This window comes from Taeniopygia guttata, chromosome 10 (assembly GCF_048771995.1).
Source record: "Taeniopygia guttata chromosome 10, bTaeGut7.mat, whole genome shotgun sequence".
Lineage (NCBI taxonomy): Eukaryota > Metazoa > Chordata > Aves > Passeriformes > Estrildidae > Taeniopygia > Taeniopygia guttata.
Genome location: NC_133035.1, coordinates 14435461 through 14455597, shown reverse-complemented (window position 1 = coordinate 14455597; position 20137 = coordinate 14435461). Strand labels below are relative to the sequence as shown.

At 45.1% G+C, this 20137-nt stretch overlaps 1 protein-coding gene across 10 annotated transcripts in view; it reads left to right on the top strand.

Moving 5' to 3' along the window:
- Nucleotides 1-9474: 9474 nt before the first annotated feature.
- Nucleotides 9475-20137, top strand: part of AKAP13 (A-kinase anchoring protein 13) — a 202630-nt gene continuing 191967 nt past the window's right edge. For 8 of the 10 annotated variants that reach the window (XM_072934108.1, XM_041718317.2, XM_072934103.1 and 5 more), the window contains exon 1: nt 9476-9572. The gene's annotated coding sequence lies outside the window, so the exon portion shown is untranslated. Of the gene's footprint in view, nt 9573-20137 lie in introns of all 10 variants that reach the window. The other 2 variants (XM_072934105.1, XM_072934101.1) reach the window with 1 other exon arrangement.

Sequence of the window (20137 nt, the reverse complement as noted above, 5' to 3'; positions counted from 1 at the left end):
AATCTTCATTGCTTGAGATACTTCAAGTTCAACTGATAAAACACTACAAATAGATGCTGGGGAACTAACTGAAGTAGAAGAAGTAGCGTGAGGGTGTGGGAAAGCCAGATATGTGATCTAATGGATGTTAACTTCTGTGATCCTACAAAGCCATAGTAATGAGACACATCATGTGCCTCTCCCTGTCAAACACAACCAGCTCCCTTCCTCACTCAGCACACTCTCCATCTGCCATATTGCACTAACCATACTTACAATAAACTACTGAAAACAACCTACACCCTTTCTAGATAAGGGAAGGTGATTGTCTGCATCTTTATTTTCACTTTTTTAACAACCATCCCAGTGCTCTGTCCCAATGCACAGCAAAGCATTATGCACAAAGAATGAAACCCTCCATAGTCCATTTAGTTTCTGCCTCTCCTTCTCTCTTCTAGACTCCTGATAAATGATATCAGGGTGAGTAGTTAGATATTTGCTGCTGGTAGGAAAACCCCTCAGGGGCCTGCAGGGCATTGAGTTTCCAGGTTCTTGCTGCCAGTGCTAGAAGAGATGGGTGCTGAAAGCAGCACGCTCAGGTGTGAGGAGCACTGGTGTCAGTAGCTGAGGATGCAATGGCTACAGATGAGAAGAGGGGATTGCCTCGATTCATCTGAAAGCAAGGAGGGATGGGAAAAACTGGCACCCTGCAAAGATGCAGATATCAGCTAAGGCCCTGATATTTTGAAGTGATTGCTTTTCCATCATTAGCTGTCACATCTTGCACAATTAAATTGTGTGTGAGAATAAACATATTTAAACAAACATTTGCAGAAGTAATTATCAGATGGTGTATACAGTCACAGTTAATGAGCAGGCAGATTCTGCCCATGAATTCTTAGCTTTAAAATTGTTTTAAAAGTACATATTTTTTCCCAAATAGTCTCATATATGCACAGCAAGATGTCTTCATACACAGCTGTAAACTTTTGACCCCAGGCTATTTTCTTTGCCCAGTGATTTCAGCATAAGCTGCAATATTTGCTTTATTCTTCTGCCCACTACAACAGCTGAAAGAGTAAGTCAGTTCCTTTTTTTTATTTTAGAGATGCTCGGAAAAGGAACCGAATGTGATTACAGGAGTAACCTGATGGGGCCTTATATTGTCACAGAGGCACGAGCCTCCTCTTCCATTTTCAGAATGAGGCACTTTGTGTGGCAGGAGTGCCTCTGGTTTTAATAATTACACAGTTGTAAAGGAATTGCAAATAGTTTTATTGATATTTGGATTAGTGGGTAAATCAGATTAATGATAGAGGGAGAGATCTGTTTGTCTATGTTCATATAGGCTTTCAACAATTTTTCATGAGCCAATCCATTTTTAAAAAATTTAATTTCACTATCTTCAATGAGAAACATCGTGTTAATACCATTCCAAGACAATTAATACTTTAGAAAGTATTAAACAAACAAAGTTTGTTGCGGGCACCTTTATTCCCAACTTGGTGCAATAAATAGGGTCTATTTTCAGGGATGTTAATTTGATTCTCCCATGTAACAGTAATCCCTCAGATGTGGTTTGGAGTTGAATATATATATGAACCAATGCTTTGGCTTGTGACAAACATAAGAAAATGGATACCAACATTTGAAAACTTAGTGCAAAAGAGAGAGTCAAAATCAAAGCAAAGGATTTTGAAGGACATAGTTATGGATGAGAACCAAATCTTATGTCTATCTATGTAGCATCAAAAAGTGGGTTTTTTTATATTTGAGACCTTAATTATGTGAGGCATTTAATCTCCTGTTTGGTTAAGTGATCTTGCTTGATGAGGTGCCTCTCAACTTTCTGATCTGTTACTGTAAGCACACAAGTGACTTTCTGCTAACCCAGGCAGGCAGTGGGAGGAGGGAGAAGTTAATAAAAAGGGAAACACAGCTTTTGCTGAAGTTCTCAGATGTCATGGCCATTTAATTGGTCACAAATGAATTCTCTGGGCTGGCAGGTTACCCAAGACAGCCACAGCCCCTGCCCACCCTGCTACCCAGGACAGGTATGCCATGGTACACTGCATCAGCTTCACTAAGAGCAAACTCAGATACGTATCAGGATGGGTTAAAATGCTCTGTGTTGACAAAAAATTTATAAAATAGTCGTGAAGACAAAGACCTCATTAGCTGAAGTTGTCTGCTGATTGTAATGACATCCTGGACACCTGTCAATGAAGAGCTGCAGGGACAGAGGAGGCTGTTTGATCCTAATCTCTTTCTTGCCAGTCTGGATCAGTTCTGTCTCTGTTTGATCTATCAGAGGTTTAAATGACCAGTGCAGTGGCCTGTTCTGCAGCCTGCAAGGCTGGAGATAAGTCTGTAGAAATACCCAGCTGACCTTGGAATGAGCTGTGCTTGGATTTGCTTGCAGGTGGTGATCAAAAATACCGTGTGACGGCTGCTTAGAGGGAAAGAGATCCCTTCCACACAAAAGTGTGTCAGTGCTGCAAAACACAACTTGCTCAGCCTGGGATGCCAGAGATGCCATACCCCATTCCTGACATGGGCTCCTTAGCCCAAGCTCCTAAGAAATAATTGAGAGGCAGTCTAGCATTACAGAGTGAGGGGAGACCCTGACAGCCAGAATGCCAACCCTGCAGCGTGTCCATCTCACAGCATGTCCCACAGGCTTGCTGCTGCAAATAGCCAGCCAAGCCCATGCTGTCTCAGCAGCCAGAGCCATTGCAGCTAGGGGCAAAGAAGGGAATGGAGAAATGATCTTTTTATGCTGGCTCTCCTGGTCTGGGGAATGTGGAGACATGAGTGTCTGTGAGCCTGGTTTCTCCTTGAGAACCTCCTTTGGCACTAAGGACTGCCACCCTACCAAAGCCATTTGCATATTCAGAATTAACTCTTCAGAGCTTGCCATGCTGAACCATATTCCATCACTACACGCATGCACAGCCTCCAGTGAATGTCTAAATCTCTGTTGTCCTTCCTGGCATCACTTTGATTTCCTAGGACCCACACAGCATTTTTATACAGCACATGATAAAGCAGCTTCTTTTTCCCCTCTTGAGAACTGAGGTTATTTCAACCTACTGCTACAAAAGATCTGCACTTGTTGACAGGCCAACTGTTCATGCTGCTGAACAGAGATGTTCAATGGCCTTTTGTGCTTTTCTGTGACTTGGAAGTGTGTTAAGCTGAGGAAAACCACGGTGCATTTTTGCTGACCCTTGTGCACATCAGCAGTTGTGGTGCAGAAGTACAAAGACCATCTGGTGGGTGCATGTCAGCTTGCAGAGCTGGGCTGACTGGCAATGGGTACAGAACTTGTGTGTGAGAAAATGAGGCTTCATGAGCTGAGCTGAGGAACTTTCTGGCTGTCTAGCACTGGAAATCTCTATAAAAGGAGTCTATTTTGCTCTCAAGATATGAAGCCAACCACAACAGTCTGCTACAGGTACATGTTGTAACACACAGGTGTTGGCAAAACAGTTGGTGGGTGGCTGATGATGGAAATTCAGAGCAGTTTTTAAAGCAGTTCAACCCATAAGTTTTGTTCCTGTGCCTGGAGCATGGTCCATGATGGGAGTTTCCACTGTGCACTTGGACCTCTGTGAATCACATCCAATCCCTTTTTGCCCTCCTGAGGAAGGCACCTCTCTTGGTACTTATTTTTAATTTGGCAGGTGTGTGAAGATCCATAGGAAAAGTTTGGGCAGCTATTTCATGCAAGGGTATGAATGGGAGAAAGTGCTTATATGTTTGGGTAAGCTGGAAATATTTGCCATTACCCACAGTTCCCAGCACCTGGAGGACTCTCCTCTCTCACATTCTGTAGTTTGGGAGGTCTCATCCAGTCCATATACAGCTGCAGGGAAAATCTGAATAGGTCAAGGATGGAGCACTCAGGTCCTAGACACAGAAAAAGACACTTTTGCACATCCACACTGTACATTCAATTTCAGCCCGTTTCACCCTTCATAATATTTGCAAGACTCAAGCAAATATTGTCAAATGACCAAGATGTTGACAGTTTCTCTTGCTGCCTCACACAAAAAGCAAATGCACCCATCAGCTCTGGCATGGATTCAAGGGAAGGCAGGGGTGCCATATACATTCACATCCTGGCCACAAGTGGTGATGGCAATAAATAATTGGTTACAAATGCACATGTTACTTTCTTGATTAATTGCTTTACTGTGGGATCTCCTGTATTGATTAATTTTAATCTACTTTGTATGCTATTTAGATCTGAAATTGAGTAGAATGCAGAGGATGAGGAAACTGCTCTAATTTTTTGGAAGTATACTGCATTTGATTAGTTTTATAACTATGTTGATAAAAGCTTTTATCCTAGTCTGCTATCAACTTAACTCTCTGTGTTTGCCATTTTTTACTCCTGGGGTCCCACATAATTCAGTTTCACAAACTGATTTGATGAATGCTTTCTGATACTTCAATAAAACCTTTTGGAACAGATTTGCTTATCCCTTGCTCTGCACGTACGTACCTGGACAACATTTGCTGAAGACAGAAATAGAACTGTATTCAATTAAAAGGTGTACTGAAAAGAACAGGATGGCCAGAGCAGGTGGTTGCAAACAGTGTGCTTTGACAAAGCATGAAGTATAAAACCCAAATGAAAGAGAAAACTGTCCCAGGAGGATTGAAGACAGTTTTTGCAGCCTGCAAGTCCCCTTGCATCCCTCCTTCTGCTCCATCTAGCATCCATCCCACGGGGCTGAATGGAGAACAAGCCTGCAGTTATATCTGGAGCCTCTTCTGGACCCAGGAAACACTGTCTGATCTTCAAAGGTCTGGCACAGGCAGTAGGAGGCTGTGTGAGTTACTTCTGTTGTTGCTATTAGCAAAGAATCACAGAATTGTTTGGGTTGGAAGGCACCCTAAAGATCATGTAGCTCCAATGCAGGGACACGGTCCACTAGACCAGGTTGCTCAAAGGCCTCATCCAATCTGGATTTTATTTACTAGACCAGGCAGGAGGGCATGAAATGTCACCTTTTTTTGCAACACACCTGCACAGATCTTATCCCTGTGGGATGGCAAAGGTCACTGTGGAGTTCTCGTTCTCTGCTTGCTTTTATTTCTTGTTTCTGTGTTACAGTTCCAAGCCTCCAAGAGTTCAAGGAATGTTTGGACAACATTCTCAAGCCCATGGTGGGACTCTTGGGGTGTCCTGCACAGGGCCAGCACATTTGATGATTCCAAATCAGCACATTTGATGATTCCAAATCAGCACATTTGATGATTCAGTGAAGTTACAGATACAGATGTAGCAAGGCAGCAGGTGCAGGTACCTCATGGACTTCAGCAGAAGATTTCTTTGGTCTGGAGGATATGTAAGGATGACATGAAATAAGATGATTTGTACCTGTCATAAATTCAGGTGGGTGTGATTCTGCTGGGGCTGTCAGCAGAGATGTTCCCTGACTTGTTTGCATGTCCTTTAAACAATAGTAACTGGAAAGTTTTGACCAGAAGAAAAAACAGTATTTATGGCAGGGCTTCCAGTGATATATGTAAAGGGGACTTTTGAGAGCTTGGTGTTAGCACAGCTTATCAGCATGTGGAGGGGCCCTGTGAGCTGCAGAGGTGGACCTGCTAGATGTGCCCCACCAATTGAGCAACTCAAATGACATCTGCATGAGCAACTGATAAGCACTGACTGCCAGAATTGAGAAATCATCACAAAAAGCTGTGATGAGCTGCTGGGGTGCATGGTGGGTGACACCTACCTGCAATCCTGCACCCCTTCTCTTCCCAGCAGAGCCCCCCAAACTTTCCACAGAGGGGCAGAAGAACCCAGCGAACTTCTTTTTAATTCATTAGCCTAATTTTGTAGGTCATTAAGTGTTTGTGTTTTGGATGGATTTTACTGCAGTTCACCCATTCCACACCATCTCCTGTGCCGAGGGTGAGCTCTGATGTCTGAAGATTGTGAGACACTAATTTTTACATTTTAACTGAGATATCTATACAGTATACAGGAGTGGGGCTGTCAGCAGAGATGTTCCCTAACTTGCTTGCATGTCCTTTAAAGAATAGTAACTGGAATGTTTTGACCAGAAGAGTGGCTTAACTTTTCCTGAAGGCTGCTTTCAGACACAGTCCATAATTTTACAGCAAAGATTGTACCTCTCACAAGACTTTAGAGATTACAATGGTAGAGTTTCAAGAAGGAAAATAATATTAAAATCTCTTCAGGTGCAGCTGCTGTTATTATCAACTACCAGCACTGGCTTCAAACAAACAGGGACACAAAGAAAACACCACACACTGTTGTCAGCCACACTAATGTTCAGTGTCTCAGTTTTGTAGCTGCTTGGATATGATGAAAACAAATCTTTAATAGCTGCTGCTTCCACCATTGCACTGCACTCTGTTTTCTATTCAGTTGCAAACACAGCTCATTTCCAGCAAACGGGAACAATGTGCTCATATTGCTAATTCACGCCACTACACACAAATGTTCAGATTATGTTGTGCAGAACCAAATTCCAGCCTTATTCATGAGTGCAACTCGCACTTCAATCCAGTTCCCTAGCAAGAAGCAGGGAGCCCTGCAGCAAAGCTTGTGACAAATTAAAACCTGAAAGAGGCAATGAAAGAACGTCTGATATATTTTATTATTTTTTATAAGGTTTGAAAAGCAGACCTGGACATATAGCAGAGGATGGAACCTATGGGAACAAGTTGATGGCAAATGATTTGTCAGGAGGTTGGCATCCACAGGTGCTGCACAAATTTCCCTTAATCTACTGCCTCCCTGTTTTGGTTTGGGGTGATATGTATTTGCAGACAGGATATTTTGATATAGAGAATTTGGGGGTTGGTAATTTAAAGACAAGAGTAGAGTGCAGACTAATCTTGGGGAAATGCAAGGTAAAAAGATGTGTTAACTGCTGCTGAGAGCAGGGGCTGGGCATCTGACGTGGTTGGTACAGCCTTTTTGTGGCACATGCTCAGTGGTCTCTGCTCCTGGGGCATCAGGAGCCCACCCACAGGCCAGGGGCACTTGGGCTCAAATCTAAGCTGAGATCCTGCCCAATCGCTTGGCAGTCTGGGGAGCTGCCTACCCATCCCACAGCGCTGTCTACCTTTGCTAATTCTCTTCCTGAGTTACCACCAGCGCCTGGCACTCCAGGGATATGTGGGAGGCTGGAGAAGCCCACTCTGGCAGGGAATATTTATCTTAGGGAAAATTACACCATCTCTGCCTGAGTTTTCATTCACCTTCTGTGACTGCATGGGCCACAATATCTTCCATGAATGGGGCCAACCAGCTGATCCTCCTGCTTTGGTGCTAAGCTGCTGCACTGTCTTTTCTCTATATTTTCCATGCTAATTTCCTTGCCACCCAGCCTGGAATATAACGACTATGCTAAATGCCTCTGGGCAACCTTGATGACAGATGATCTTCACACTCTACACCCCAAAAGCACTTCCAAAGTCTTTGCAAGAGTGGCACATACAAGCCCATCTGCATGAGCATGTGCACAGCTGGTCCAGACTTAGGGAATCCCGCTTTGGGACTTCTGACCCCCACTATGTGACAGGGGGGCACCTACAGCTAGACCAGGGCTGTGCCAGCTCCAGGTGAGGCAGCAGAAGACAGGGATTGATTTGCCAGGATGGAGCTGACAAGCAAAAGAATTGATGGACAACCAAGAGGGTAGAGCTAAAGATCTCGGTGTTCTTGTTATGGAAAATTTGAGGCAGGTGTTATCTGTTACCACGCTACCTCGCTCGTGATTGCTTCAGATGCGATGAGGCAGGCTGGGCTGAGCTGGGCTGGGCTGCGTCAGTCATTGTTTGGTTGGAGCCTTGGAGGGGACAGTTTCTCCGGCAAGACGTGGCCTTTCACTAGATGGTGCTCTTTGCTGAGCCATCGCTGTGTCTGACCCCTCTTCTTGGAGCTGGGAACTTCCAAGTGATCGGCCCCATAAGCTCTTCTTGTACACATGGCACTAAGGCAAAGGAAAATGTTTTTCCAGAGTCCCTGCTCTCATATGCCTTATTTTATTGGAGCCATATGAAAACAAAATACTTATTTCTATGTATCTGGTTGTTAAGACTGTACAATGCTAGTACATTCCAGCCTCCAAAACAATCAAAATGCACAAACATTGAAACCATTTTTATTGTTTCAATTGCTTTCAACTGAATCAACAGTGCACATTTTGGAAACCAATGCCAGGTTCAGGTGCAGGGTTTTCTGAAGATAATGTTCTTCACCATACACAGTGCTGGTTTTTCTGTTCTGCTTAGAGAACATGATGCATGGGAATTACCTGCCGCCTTCACCCAGTGCTCTGATTAGCAGCAAAATCCCTGGAAAGTATTGTGAAGTGGTTTTGGGCTGGTTCTCAAGAAGTGACACACGTTAAAATCAGTGCTGATACTGCCTTTGTGCACACCATCATGCAGCCTCTGCCAGGGTAGCAAGGATACACAAGTGTGCTGGAGAAAAAGCCATGTGGAAATGCTGGGCCACCACATGTACACATCTCCAAAGAGCTTCCAACAAAAATGATAACTGAGGGCAAGTCACCACCACAAGAGATCAGGCATCTTCACTGTGCAGGGCCTCCTCCAGCCCAGCCGCACACGGACCACAGGCCACATGAGCTCATTTGTAATGGTGGGGTGCCATTCCCACTGCTTTTTCTGGGGAAAGGCGTGGGAACGGTATGGGAGATGTTCCTCCATCAAACCTACACAACCACAGGAGAACCAGGAAAGAGGGTGAGGAGCAGGATGAAGCTGCAGACTGGGCTGGTGGGACTCAAGTGGAGCTGCTTGGGGTTGTGACAGGTACAGATGTGCGGCAGATTCCGTTCACAGCTGGACAGCTCGTGCTCTGGGCACTAGGAGAGGCTTTAACCTCTGGAAGTGGGGACAGCAGAACTCCAACACCCACCTGAACAGGCCCTACAGCCGTGGGAAGGCAGGATGCTAAAGTCCCGGGATGGTTTGGGTTGGAAGGGACCTTCAACATCATCCAGCTCCAACCTCCCCGCCATCGGCAGGGACACCACCCACTAGCGCAGCTTGTTCAAAGCCCCATCCAGCCTGGCCTTGAACTCTTCCAGGCATGAAGCAATCCCCAGATCCCCCTTCGAGAAAACCAAACCCGCAGCCCAAGCGGCTGATGCGCTCTCTCAGCCCCGCACCACCATGTCACACGCACACAGAGCACACGGGACGGGGCAGAGGCGAGGCGGCAGCCCCGGGACGGGAGCGGGGCTTTCCCCGGGGCTGCTCAGGGCAGGCACGGCCGGATCTCAGCCCACGGAGCGCAGCGCGGCCCCGCACGGCCCGGCCTAGGGCCGCCCCACCGGGGCAGCGCATGCGGGCTGGCCGGGCGGGCGCGGCGGCGGCTCAGGTTGCGAGGCGGCAGCCCCCGGCCCTCCTCCTCCTCCTCCTCCTCCTCCTGCTGCTCTCCTTCCTGCCCGCCTCCCCGGGCGGAGAGCACCGGCCCGGCCGCCTCCTCCGCCCCCTCCCCGTCCCCGTCCCTCTCCCGTCCCTCCCGGCCCCGCTGCCAGGGGCGAAGCCGCCCGCCGGGCCCCGCGGTGAGTTTGCCCCGCCGGAGTTGGGCGAAGCGGGGCGGGGGGAAAGTTTGGGGAGGCCGGCGGCGGGGGCGGCCGGGTGGGCGCTCCCCGGGGCCGGGGGTGTGCGGAGCCCCCCGCCCCTTCCCGCGCCCTCGCACGCTTCCCCCGCCCTTCCCCGTCCTCCATGGTTTTTTTTTTTTTTTTTTTTCTCCGCGCAACTTCGCGTGGAGCCGCTCCGGGCGGTTCCTCTCCTCCGCGTGGCTTTATTCCTTTTCATTTTCCGGCTCTCGGTAGTTCTTCATTTATTTGGAGCGTTCTCTGGCGCGGCTGCTCCCGCCGCTATTGTCTGCGGGCCGGGGCCGGGCGCGGTCCCCCCGCAGCCGGGCGGGGGTGGCGGCCCCGCTGTGCCCGGCAGAGCGCCGGGGACACGCACCGCCCGGGCCCCAGCCTCCCTCCGCACCCAACACCGATCTCCTGCTCGGAACCCGCCTCCAGGCTCGCCGACACAACTTTGTATCTCAGCTCCTTGCGCGGAAAGTCACCGCGGGTTCGCAGCTGGAGCCCCCCGCAACACGCTGGTGTTGGTGTGTGTCACCTCTGGGTCTTAGTGGCCTTTGGTGCCACTCAGAGCGTCGTTGCCGTGGGGTCTATTTCGTGCTTTCACTCTGTTGCTTGAAAATAGAATTGTTTTTGTTCTTTCTCAAGTGCAGACCCTTCTGAAGCAAATGCAGGAGTTTCTGGATGAGAATTGCGACATAGTAGTTTTTCTGAACCTGTAAACTGTTGGGGTTTATTAATCCACCTTCTGTGACTGTGTTGTAACCACAAGTTATATAGAGGAATGGGGATTTGCAGAATCTGATTTTACTGACCTCTGGAATTGGTTCTGCTCCAGTGTCCTTGACAGAGCTTCACGTTAGCTGAAGATAGTAAGCGGGGAAAAAAGTGATTTACAAAAAGTTCTTTTTTTTTTTTTTTTTTTAAGAGTGCACTGTGCCAATTCTGCTGTGGATGACCAGATAGGGATTCGATAAAGGGATTAGAAATCCTGCACTGCTGTAGGACAGTTGGTCACTGTAGCTCTCTGTAATCTCTGTCAGCCGTAAAACTTTAGGTACTCATGGAGATATGCGATGCAGTAGAAATATGTAAAGCATGTAGCTTCAGAGCTGAGTTTAGACAGTTGGTCTGAGATCTATGGATGTCTTGTGTACTTGGAGTTTTGGCTAATGTAATCTAATCGGTTTTAAAGGGCCAAGTGACATTTCTGTTTGTGGTGACTCTCCTTGAGTCCCTTGATGGGTGTGTTTCTCATGTTTTGCACGCCCTTGCTGAGCTGTTGTGGAACTGTAAGGGTGAACCAAGTTCCACATGGGTCCTTGAAGGTAAGATATCATTTGTTGTGGTGTTAGAGGAGGTGTATTTTTATACATAGATACCTTAGCAGTGAGAGTAGATTGTTAACCTCATAACATCCCTGCTGTGGACAGAAATTGCTGTCTGTAGTAGCAGAAGGGCATTTGCTGTGCTTTGGGACATGGTGACAGTGTCTTGTTCGGACGCTTGAAATCGGGTTTGTTTTTTTTTTTGTTTTGGTTGCTTTTTTGACAAGGCTGATAGCAGATTAAGGGTGCATTAGGCAAGGTGACAATCGTCTGGTCGTGCGTTTTCCTTTGGCAGGAGTTCAAGATTGTTGTTCATTTCATGGGTTGAGCCTCTCCATCGCTGTCTGTCCTTGCAGCGCTGCCTGGTGCTGGACGGACGGGCTAGCCTGGGGCTGTTGCTGGAAGGGTATGGATGTTGGGTTCTGCCAGGCAGACAGGTTCTGTAGGCAGCCTGAATGACGAGTACCCTGCAGGTAGTGTGGATGAGCTGTGCTGTGTGACAGAGCTCCAGCCTGGATTTCCTGCCCGGCTCCCCACGGATGGCCGGCATAGCCCGAGAGGTGAGGACACGACTGTCCGAAGTGAGAGAGTCCAGCCAGGGACTGCAGCCAGAGAGAAAGGCAGGAGCTCGATGTTCCTGATTTACAGCTTCGCTGCATCAAAGGAGGGAAACGCATTTAAGAACTCAAAGCTTCTCAAAGGAACAGAGCTCTGCCAGGTACTATGTGATGATGGATGTTTTTAAACACAGTCTGCATAGTGCAGCTTTGAGACTCAGGCATATGCAGAACTCACTAATCTCTCAGCAGGATATGCTTGTGAGTAAGCCGTGTTCTGGTCTAGGGTACGCTCCTGTGCTAAGAGGAGGATTAAGTACTGTTAAAGGAATCTGGTCATTCTATCCAAAGCATGAATTAAGAACAGCAGTCAATAAATTATCCTAGAGGAAAAAAACATTGGTAGGTTTACTGGTGGTGTTCACATGCTCCTGTGTTACAAAAGCACCGGGGTTCTTTCATATAATCTTCTGTTGTAATATTAAGTCTTAATAAATAGTTGCTTAACAAAAAAAGTCGTTAGTAGAAGCTGTAGTGCCTGCTGTACCTATTTCTTTTCCTCTGTTTCCAGGACACCACCATATCAGTTTTCTCTGCCCGGTGGTGATCCACTTGCCAGTAAAACCGACCTTGAAGCAGCTTGGAAGCTTTTCTGCTTATTACTGTAGCTGGTTATCTCTGCAATCTACTTGAGTGCTATTAAATGCTATTTCTATAGGGGTTCCCCACAAAGGCAATAAATAGCCTGAAGTCAGCTAAACCACACAGCTGATTGATAGGGAGGAACTATTTGGTTTTGGCTTGTCTCTACTGGTAGAAGGCACTGCTAAGAAGTTAAAAACTTGAGGAGAAGGCTGGATAGTCCAGGAGGCCATAAGGGCATGTTATGGCCTCCCTCTGTGATTGTGGCCCCATGTTTTACCAGTCTCCTGCACAGGGAGTTGGCGTGGTTTCCAGCTGGAGGGTAACTCCTATTTGCAGGCACATGAGAGGCTGGATGTGGAAAGCTGGAGAGGAAAACACCTTGCAGCCTGCACCTTGTGATTACTGGGTGCTGTTCAGTGCCAAGTGCTCATGTGCTTGCTTGCATTGATCACCTGTAGGACAGATAAAGGTAATGAGTGACGTCCTGAAGCAGCTGATAGCTCTGGTGTAGAGTCCTTTGCTGCCCTGGGGTTTGCCACAGGGGATATAATCCAGCTGGGAGCCTGGTCGGGGCTGGCGTGTACCACCTGGTCAGTCAAGTCCCTGCACCTTTTCCAAAACAAAACTTGTTTTTAGGGTGTTGGATATAATGCGATTTTTATGAATAGCTTAGTCATGCTTCACTTTTTTTTTTCTTCTAAAACAGCTGTCAACAGTCTCACTGTGGGGAGGGAATCAGCCACTCCTTGTACTTACTGAATAGTCAGACACTTCAGCCTGGCATTGCACTTCTTAGTGGGTTTTGGAAACAAAGCCGTGGATGTGGCACAATGGCTTTTTTTAATTTATTTATTTATCAAGCCTGCCTTTTTCCCTTTGCAAATGACCTTTATGCAGATCTAGAAGGCAAAGCCCATCACTGGGAGTTAGCTGGTTAGTTACTTCAGTTACTGATAAGAAAATATGATGGCAGTGCTCCAGGAAAAGCAGCTATGCTGGGAACTTGTTGCTGCACTGAAGCTATACAGATCCTTTTCAGACTGATATACTGCTGTATATTTATGGTGCTTTGTCAGGGAAACGGGGTGACTCCTCTCATAATGTCTGCATGACAAATAAGCTGTGACGCCACAAATCCTGTAAAGAGTTTATTGTCCTTCTGGAGACGGCTGGTGGAGACATGCAGTAGGTAAAAGTTTCAGTGTCGTGCTAAACTTGAACTGCAGTTTTGTCATCTCATCTCTTGCGTGTGTTGTCATAGCAGAAGCAGCCTCTTCCAGTTCCCCAGCTGGGCCATACTGGGGTTTTCGGGTCTGTTCAGCAAACCAGACTGGGAAAGGGATCCCAGCTAAGAATACATTATTGTTTTTTGTTATACAATTCATAACTCGTGTCAGTTAAGAAAAAAAATTCATTCTGTACCTGCATCAGTTACCTGACTCGTTTTCCTTTGTGTTATCACAAGCAGCTGCTGTGGCAGAGGGTTGGATGCTTTCACCAGGAGAAACCTAAACTCTTGGAAGTGCTTTTCCATTTGCAAATAAGGCATTTGGCTGTGGTGCCCATCCCTTTTTTATAGCATCTGAACACAATATGGGAGATAGATGTTTCTGAGATAAGCCAGTGAGCTAAAAGTCAAAGTGCTTAATTTTTAAGTTCTGTAAGACAGCAGTTCAAGAGCAAAGAGAAATCTCTGCAAAATAAGTTCTGCCATTTTAATAATGTTCTTTAAAATTTTCTTTATAACCATTTTGGATAGGTTGCTAGGTAGGAACAGGGGAAGAAAATGCAATCACAAATATTTTTAAGTAGTCAACAGTCCTTAAAAAGTACAAAGTGTAACACCTTGGAAAAAGTAAGCTTTAGTTTTGTTGTAGCTGAAATGGATCACAATTTGTGGCATGGTCAGGCAGTCTAGCAAGTTTGTTTTATATATATTGAGACTAAACTTACAAATCCGATGCTGAGGTGTGGAGCTGCTCTTCTGAGATGATACTTAAAATGTATGAGCACAGGTAGTTGCAAGTAATCCATTGTATCTTTGTTTGAAGCACTTGTGAAATTTTCTAATAGACTATGCAAAATTTGCCACAACTTGTGCTTCTAATCTCTTTTTGTATTTTTTGACTGCTTTCAGGTGGCTATCTAACTTTCCCGTTAGTCTCATTGCTGAACTGTTTTTACTTTAATGTTACATTTGCAAAACACACAGTGAGAGATCTGCCCAAATTGTTTTTTAATGTGAGATGTTATTTACAGTGTGACAGCACTGCTGAGATTAGCCTTATCCACTGTAAAAGGAAGAATTTAAGGATTTTCTTCTGTAGCAGCTCCTTCAGGTTTTATTTCTGAGAGCAAGGGAAAAGAAAATAAGAGATGAATTATTCATTTTAAAATGAGGCTGAATTTTGGTGAAACTTTGTGAGTATGATTTAAGGCGGTCATCTTAAAGGTCATTTGATTATGATGATCAAAACTGTGTGTGGAGAGAAAGTGCCCCATGTGTCATGTTTGAGTCTTCTGTGCTTTTTATCACCCATGACTAATGCAAACTGGAGCAGCAAGTTATGCTAAAATCTGTGACATATTTGTATCTTCATCTAAACTGTATCTGAGGTTTCTGGCAAAATTACTTGGGAAAGTAAATCTTTTTCCCAGTGTGTCTCTGCCCTCAGTGGTGTAACTGTTCTGTAAATCTGAATGCTGCACTTAGTAAAACCATTACAAAGAAAGATTCTGGCACAGAGCAGTTGTTCTAAACCAGACTGCCTTCAGATCAAACTCCTGACTCACCCATTCCTGTGTCACGCATGGGTGCTGGCCGAGTCGTCCTGTTCTTGCAGGTATCCCTGCTTCTAGTGGAGGGAAGGCTGAAAGTGGGAGTGTGAGTGTGCACAGCAGTTAAAAACCTCCTGGTGGAAGTTCTTTCTGATGGTGGGTTTGCCCAGAAGATCCTTTTACCATGTGCCTGATGCTGCTCTGCTTCTGCCGCTTTTTAGGGATGCGCAGAGTGGCTGCTTGTGTGAAGTCTCTCCCTTCAGGGCAGCGATACAAAAAGCTGTGCTGGCTCAGACCATGGGTTGTCTGGCCTTGTTTCCTGCCCCATGGTGTTGGTTGTGGGTTCTTGGGGAGGTGTGAGAGCAAGAAAAGTCCACACCAGTGACTGGGCACAGTGGGGTTCAATACCAGGATGTGTGGCACATTCAGCTTCCTAGCACGTGTGGCTGTCAACACCCTGCCAAATCTTGAAACTTGCTGTCAATAGGAAAAGAGGGGACAATAAGGGATGGTGGGAGTGAGATTGCTGAAGTGAATGAGTCTTGGTCACTTTACACATGCTGTTTTCCCTCCTGAGTTTCCTCTGGGATGCTTAAGCCTTTGGTCCCATAATAGCAGTGGGACAATGAATGCTTGGATGAAGGAAGCAGGTGTTAAAGGAAGGGGGGAAGTGATTTATTTTGAGGGGAAGGGGAGGACAGGATGGCCATATTTGCCTCTTATACAGACTGATTTCTTTTGGCTCATGAGCTTGTGCACAGCATGCTTCCTAATTGCTGAACCCACAAGTAAGATGGCAGCAAAACTGGGACTTGCTTTTTATTTTTTGAGTTAATATCACTTAGTGAGTCAGCTGAGGAGTGAGGCTTGCGTGATGTACCTCTGGTGTTACGTGATGAATTCTGTTGTTTTGTTCCCTGTTACCATAAACCTTTCACTGCAGCAGCAAAGCTGCAGTGCTGACAGCACTGGACGTCTTCAGATCTGCACTTTGTACTTGGGAGTGCTGGGTTTTAATTGTTTAAAACCAAACTGCAGCTGATTGGGTTTACGTGTGGCCTAGATGAAAACAGTTTCTGTGGTGTGATCTGAAGGTCTTTGAGTTAGTGCAGAGGATGATTCTGAAATAAAGTAAAACAGGCTGCTTCAGATGTAGCAGATGTGTTTGCATCCGTAGCCCAAAGATCTCCCATCCTGGGACTGATGACAACACTCCATTTCAGTGGGGTTTTCAGCCTGTGCAGGAACCTCTCTTGAGCATGGGAGTCAGTTTTTCCATCACTGAGTGTTTTGCAGCCACTCCACCCATTTTTATGATGAGTGATCATCGTAGAAGAGCGCAGTGGAACATAAGAGGTGGTGAGCAAACCTTTTGTTACATTAAATGTAAATGTTTATAGTTTCTCTTCTCCTAGCAGCTGCAGAGAAAGTAGGTTGTCTCAGCTGGGTATAGAAATAAAGACTAAACCCTTTTTATATGTACTGTCATAAAAGAAGGCCTTGTGTAATAAACATTTATTTCACAAGGTCCAGGTGTCTCTTTATGCTTTTGTGTGATTCAAGGCAAAAGGTTGCTGCACATGTTTGTTAACTGCAGGTTTTTCTCTATTGTGGTGCAGATGCCAACAGGAAAATACACATTTGTCCTCAGACCCATTGTGGGAGGATGCTGGGGGTTATGTTGGTACCCACTGTGTGGCTGCATTTGAGTGCTGGTGGCTCTTGCTGAGGTGGGCAGCAGGAGTGTGAATCCATTTGTGCAGTGGGGGCTTGGGAGTCTTCAAGTTCTGGAGCTGCTTTTCCACCCTGGCTAGAGCTACTAATTAATTTTGGAAGAGTCTTTTGGTTATGTAGCCTGAAGAAGAGTTTGTGTGTAGCATGGAGACTGAGATCTGAGCACTTAACTAGCAGAAGATGCTTTTAACTATAAAAGCATTATAAAAGTATTTCCTTGAGTGTGTGCCTTTCTTGTCCTTCTCTAAGATGCTGATGGGAGTGGGGTGATGAGAGCAGGTTTCTTGAGAGCTGTCCCACAGTGAAAACAGGGCTCTGATCCTTGTTTTCATGGGCAGTGTATTAAGCTAGAAAAAGAAGTAGACCGTTGCATGAAGAGCTTACAAGTTGCTACTGTGGATAATAAATATGTTTGCCTGAATGTTAAGAGGTTTAATTTTTGTGAAGTGCATTAAAAATGGGAGAATTAAAGTTGTGTTTGTTATGAGTAAGTTTCAAGTTGTGTTTGTTATTGGTATGAAATTTACCTGTCAGTCCCACACTTTTTTTTTTTTTTCTGTGTTCTGGGAATTTTACAATTTACCTATGGCCAATAAGGTGGTAAAATGTAATTTCAGATGGCATTTCAGAAGGAGAGGTACTCTGATGAATGTGATGTGCTTCCTTCTACAGCTGGAATTGGCTCTACTTAAACTGCAAGGTTTAGTGCTTAGACCTCCCTGGTTTTTCCTTTATCAGATTAGCCAGGATTTTGGCAGGACTTTGTGCTGCTTTTTCTTAGCCAATCGACTTGCATGTGAGTGTTCAGTAACTTTCTTGCTTTGTAATCTCGAAGTTCAGAAGTCATCGAGTTCCTTGAGACTAATAAGAGATCCTATCCCAGCAACACCTTATGGCAGGCAGAGAAAACACTTGAGTATGTGGAGAGCAAGTTTTGAAATGAAAATTCAAAACTGCTTGAGGAAGATGGAGGACCTGTGGCAAGGAAGGTGCTTGGAAATGTAGTATACATCTTCCTGAAACTACAAAACATGAATTTGCTTTTTACCTTTTCTTTCCTGGATTATTTGCAGGTCCCATCCCCTTGGTGATATCGGTTCATACTATGAGATGGCAGACAAGTGGCAGTCAAACAGTTACTGTACAATTGCATTATATAAAAAGATTAAGCATTGTGATAAAATGTATCAAGTGAGTATAAACTTAACAAGCTTTTTAATACTTTGCTTAGAGTAGTCCTGATTTTCCCACCTCTCTTCTCACCCTGGAACTAATTAGTAAAATCTTCACCGATTTTTACTAAAAATCTAGTCTGATCAGTGCTACTAATATTAATTAAGAAAGAATAATGCCATTTGCGTGAATACCTGTGTGTATTTATGCCTTGGGTTTGTTATATCTCAGCCAAGAGAAACCTAGACCATTTTGGAGGAAACATGCTCTAAGTCTTGTTGGAAGTTTTTCTTTGAATAAGTACATCACTTGGTGTTTGCAGTGAAGGAAATAAATTTTTTCCTTGCAGAGTTTTTTTTGATTCTTAGATAAGTCTGAGTCTGAGCCACTGGATACCTTGGGGATAGATACTTGCTTTAACATTTGGTGGAAGGTGACTGAGGAGCAGGAGCTGTTGTAGTGTGGTTGTGTTCATGTGGCTGTGATGCTCAGCAGAGCAGTGTTTTAAATTCCCACACAAGGCATGTACAACTCTGTCTACTTGAGACCTTGTTCCTTCTGGCTGGTTGGGGGAAAAAAAATATGCCCATGATGGAGAGGAGAGAAAGAACTGTTGGATTGCTGCTAGATGGAAGCCTAGCAGCAGTGGGCAGTTTGGGAATACAGCCGAGCTGGAATGCAGGGTCGAGCTCGGAGTGTGCCTTCCAGCCAGGGTGGCAGTGGCAGGGACCACCCTGCGTGTTGGGAACCAGTTGTCACCTCTGCTTCGTGCTCAGCTTGGAGCTGTCCCCTGTTGGAGAGCCTGGTGGGTGTGCACTGGGCACTCAGCAGCATGCTGTGAGGAGACAGGAGTAATCCTGGTTTTTGCCTTCTCTGGGACTTAAGCAAACTTGAGTTCACTGCTTAGTGCAGGATGCTGAACCCCTGGTGCTTGATGTGCCACGTTCTCGTGTGCTGCCTTGGTCAGTGTTCTTGTCCTGCCAAGGAGCAGAGGCAGGATCAGAACACACACACATTTCTCTTTGCCTCTTTCAATTATCTGTGTTAACTCCCTGATGTCTGTTATTTAGAAAATAAATTTCATCTCATACATCCAACCAGGAAAGCGCTTATATATCCAGCAGCCAGGAAATTGAATGAGTCCTGATCTATTCTTAATTTCTTGTGTTTCCTGTGGTTTTATTGTTTGTGTTACCAGCTCTGATATTTACATGCTTTTGAATGAGCTTTTCTTTTTTTGGAAGATACTGCTTTGTTTGTATGCCTTGCAAAACAGGTTCTTCAATTTTTTTTTTTTTTTCCGAATAACCAAACAACTTAATTTCTGAAAGGAGTAGGAGGGAAAAAAAAAAAAAAAAAGGAAGATTACAAGAATCACCAAAGGGAGATATCTAAGAATAGATTTTTTTTTTTTTGGTTGATGATATGCTAAGACTCATTCTAAACTTGCATCTATCCTTCCAAATGTCCTTGGGCTCTTTGAGAGCTTTGTAAAACTTGTTGCATATGAAATTAAGTGCTTGTGGGTGCTTTATCTGAATAGCAGATACATTTACAGTTGACATTTTAAATGCAAAGGTGCTTCCATGAAAAATGCTTGTAAGAACAAAGCTGTAGTTCCCACTGAAATCCCAAAGACATAGGAAGACAAGTTGGTGGAGTCTGCTGTGTTAATGTTTAAAAGTAGTGCTGGTGACTGTTGTTTATCTATGTGTCTCTAAAAACTGATGTAGTGCTTTTTTTCTACAAAATAAGGAATATGTCATAGTTATACTCCCTGCCTTTCTTCTGGATATGGAGGACTGATAGAGCTGATGTTCTTTAGGGGTTCTGTCCCTTGGTACATCAGCTGGCTGCCTTCTCCATGGATGTTTGCTTTCCTTTAGTAATCCTTTAGGAACTAATTTGAAATAGCCATTTTTTTTAGAAATAAAGTGTTCTCCATGGAATCTGTGATCAGCCTTTATTTGCAGGTGTTCTGTGTTGAATTTCCAACTAATCTTCAGGTATTTATTTCTTTCAAAAAATAAGACAGAACTTCAGACCTTTTTCTTTCAAATCTCTTCTGCCTGCCATGGATAAAACCTAGTTGCACGTTGGTGAATAGTGGCTGGGAAGCCTGTCTGGTTCTGCAACAGGATCAATAAATAGCTTTAGTGTCTGGTTTACTTTGGGAAGGAAGGTGTCCCGTTGTGGCAGTGGCAGGAGGGGAGCCTTGCACTCGCTCCCAGTGAAGTTGCCCTGTCTGGGCAATGTTCACCAGCACAAAACTCTGAGAAACATGATACAGTGTCTCTGCTGAGATACAGAACCC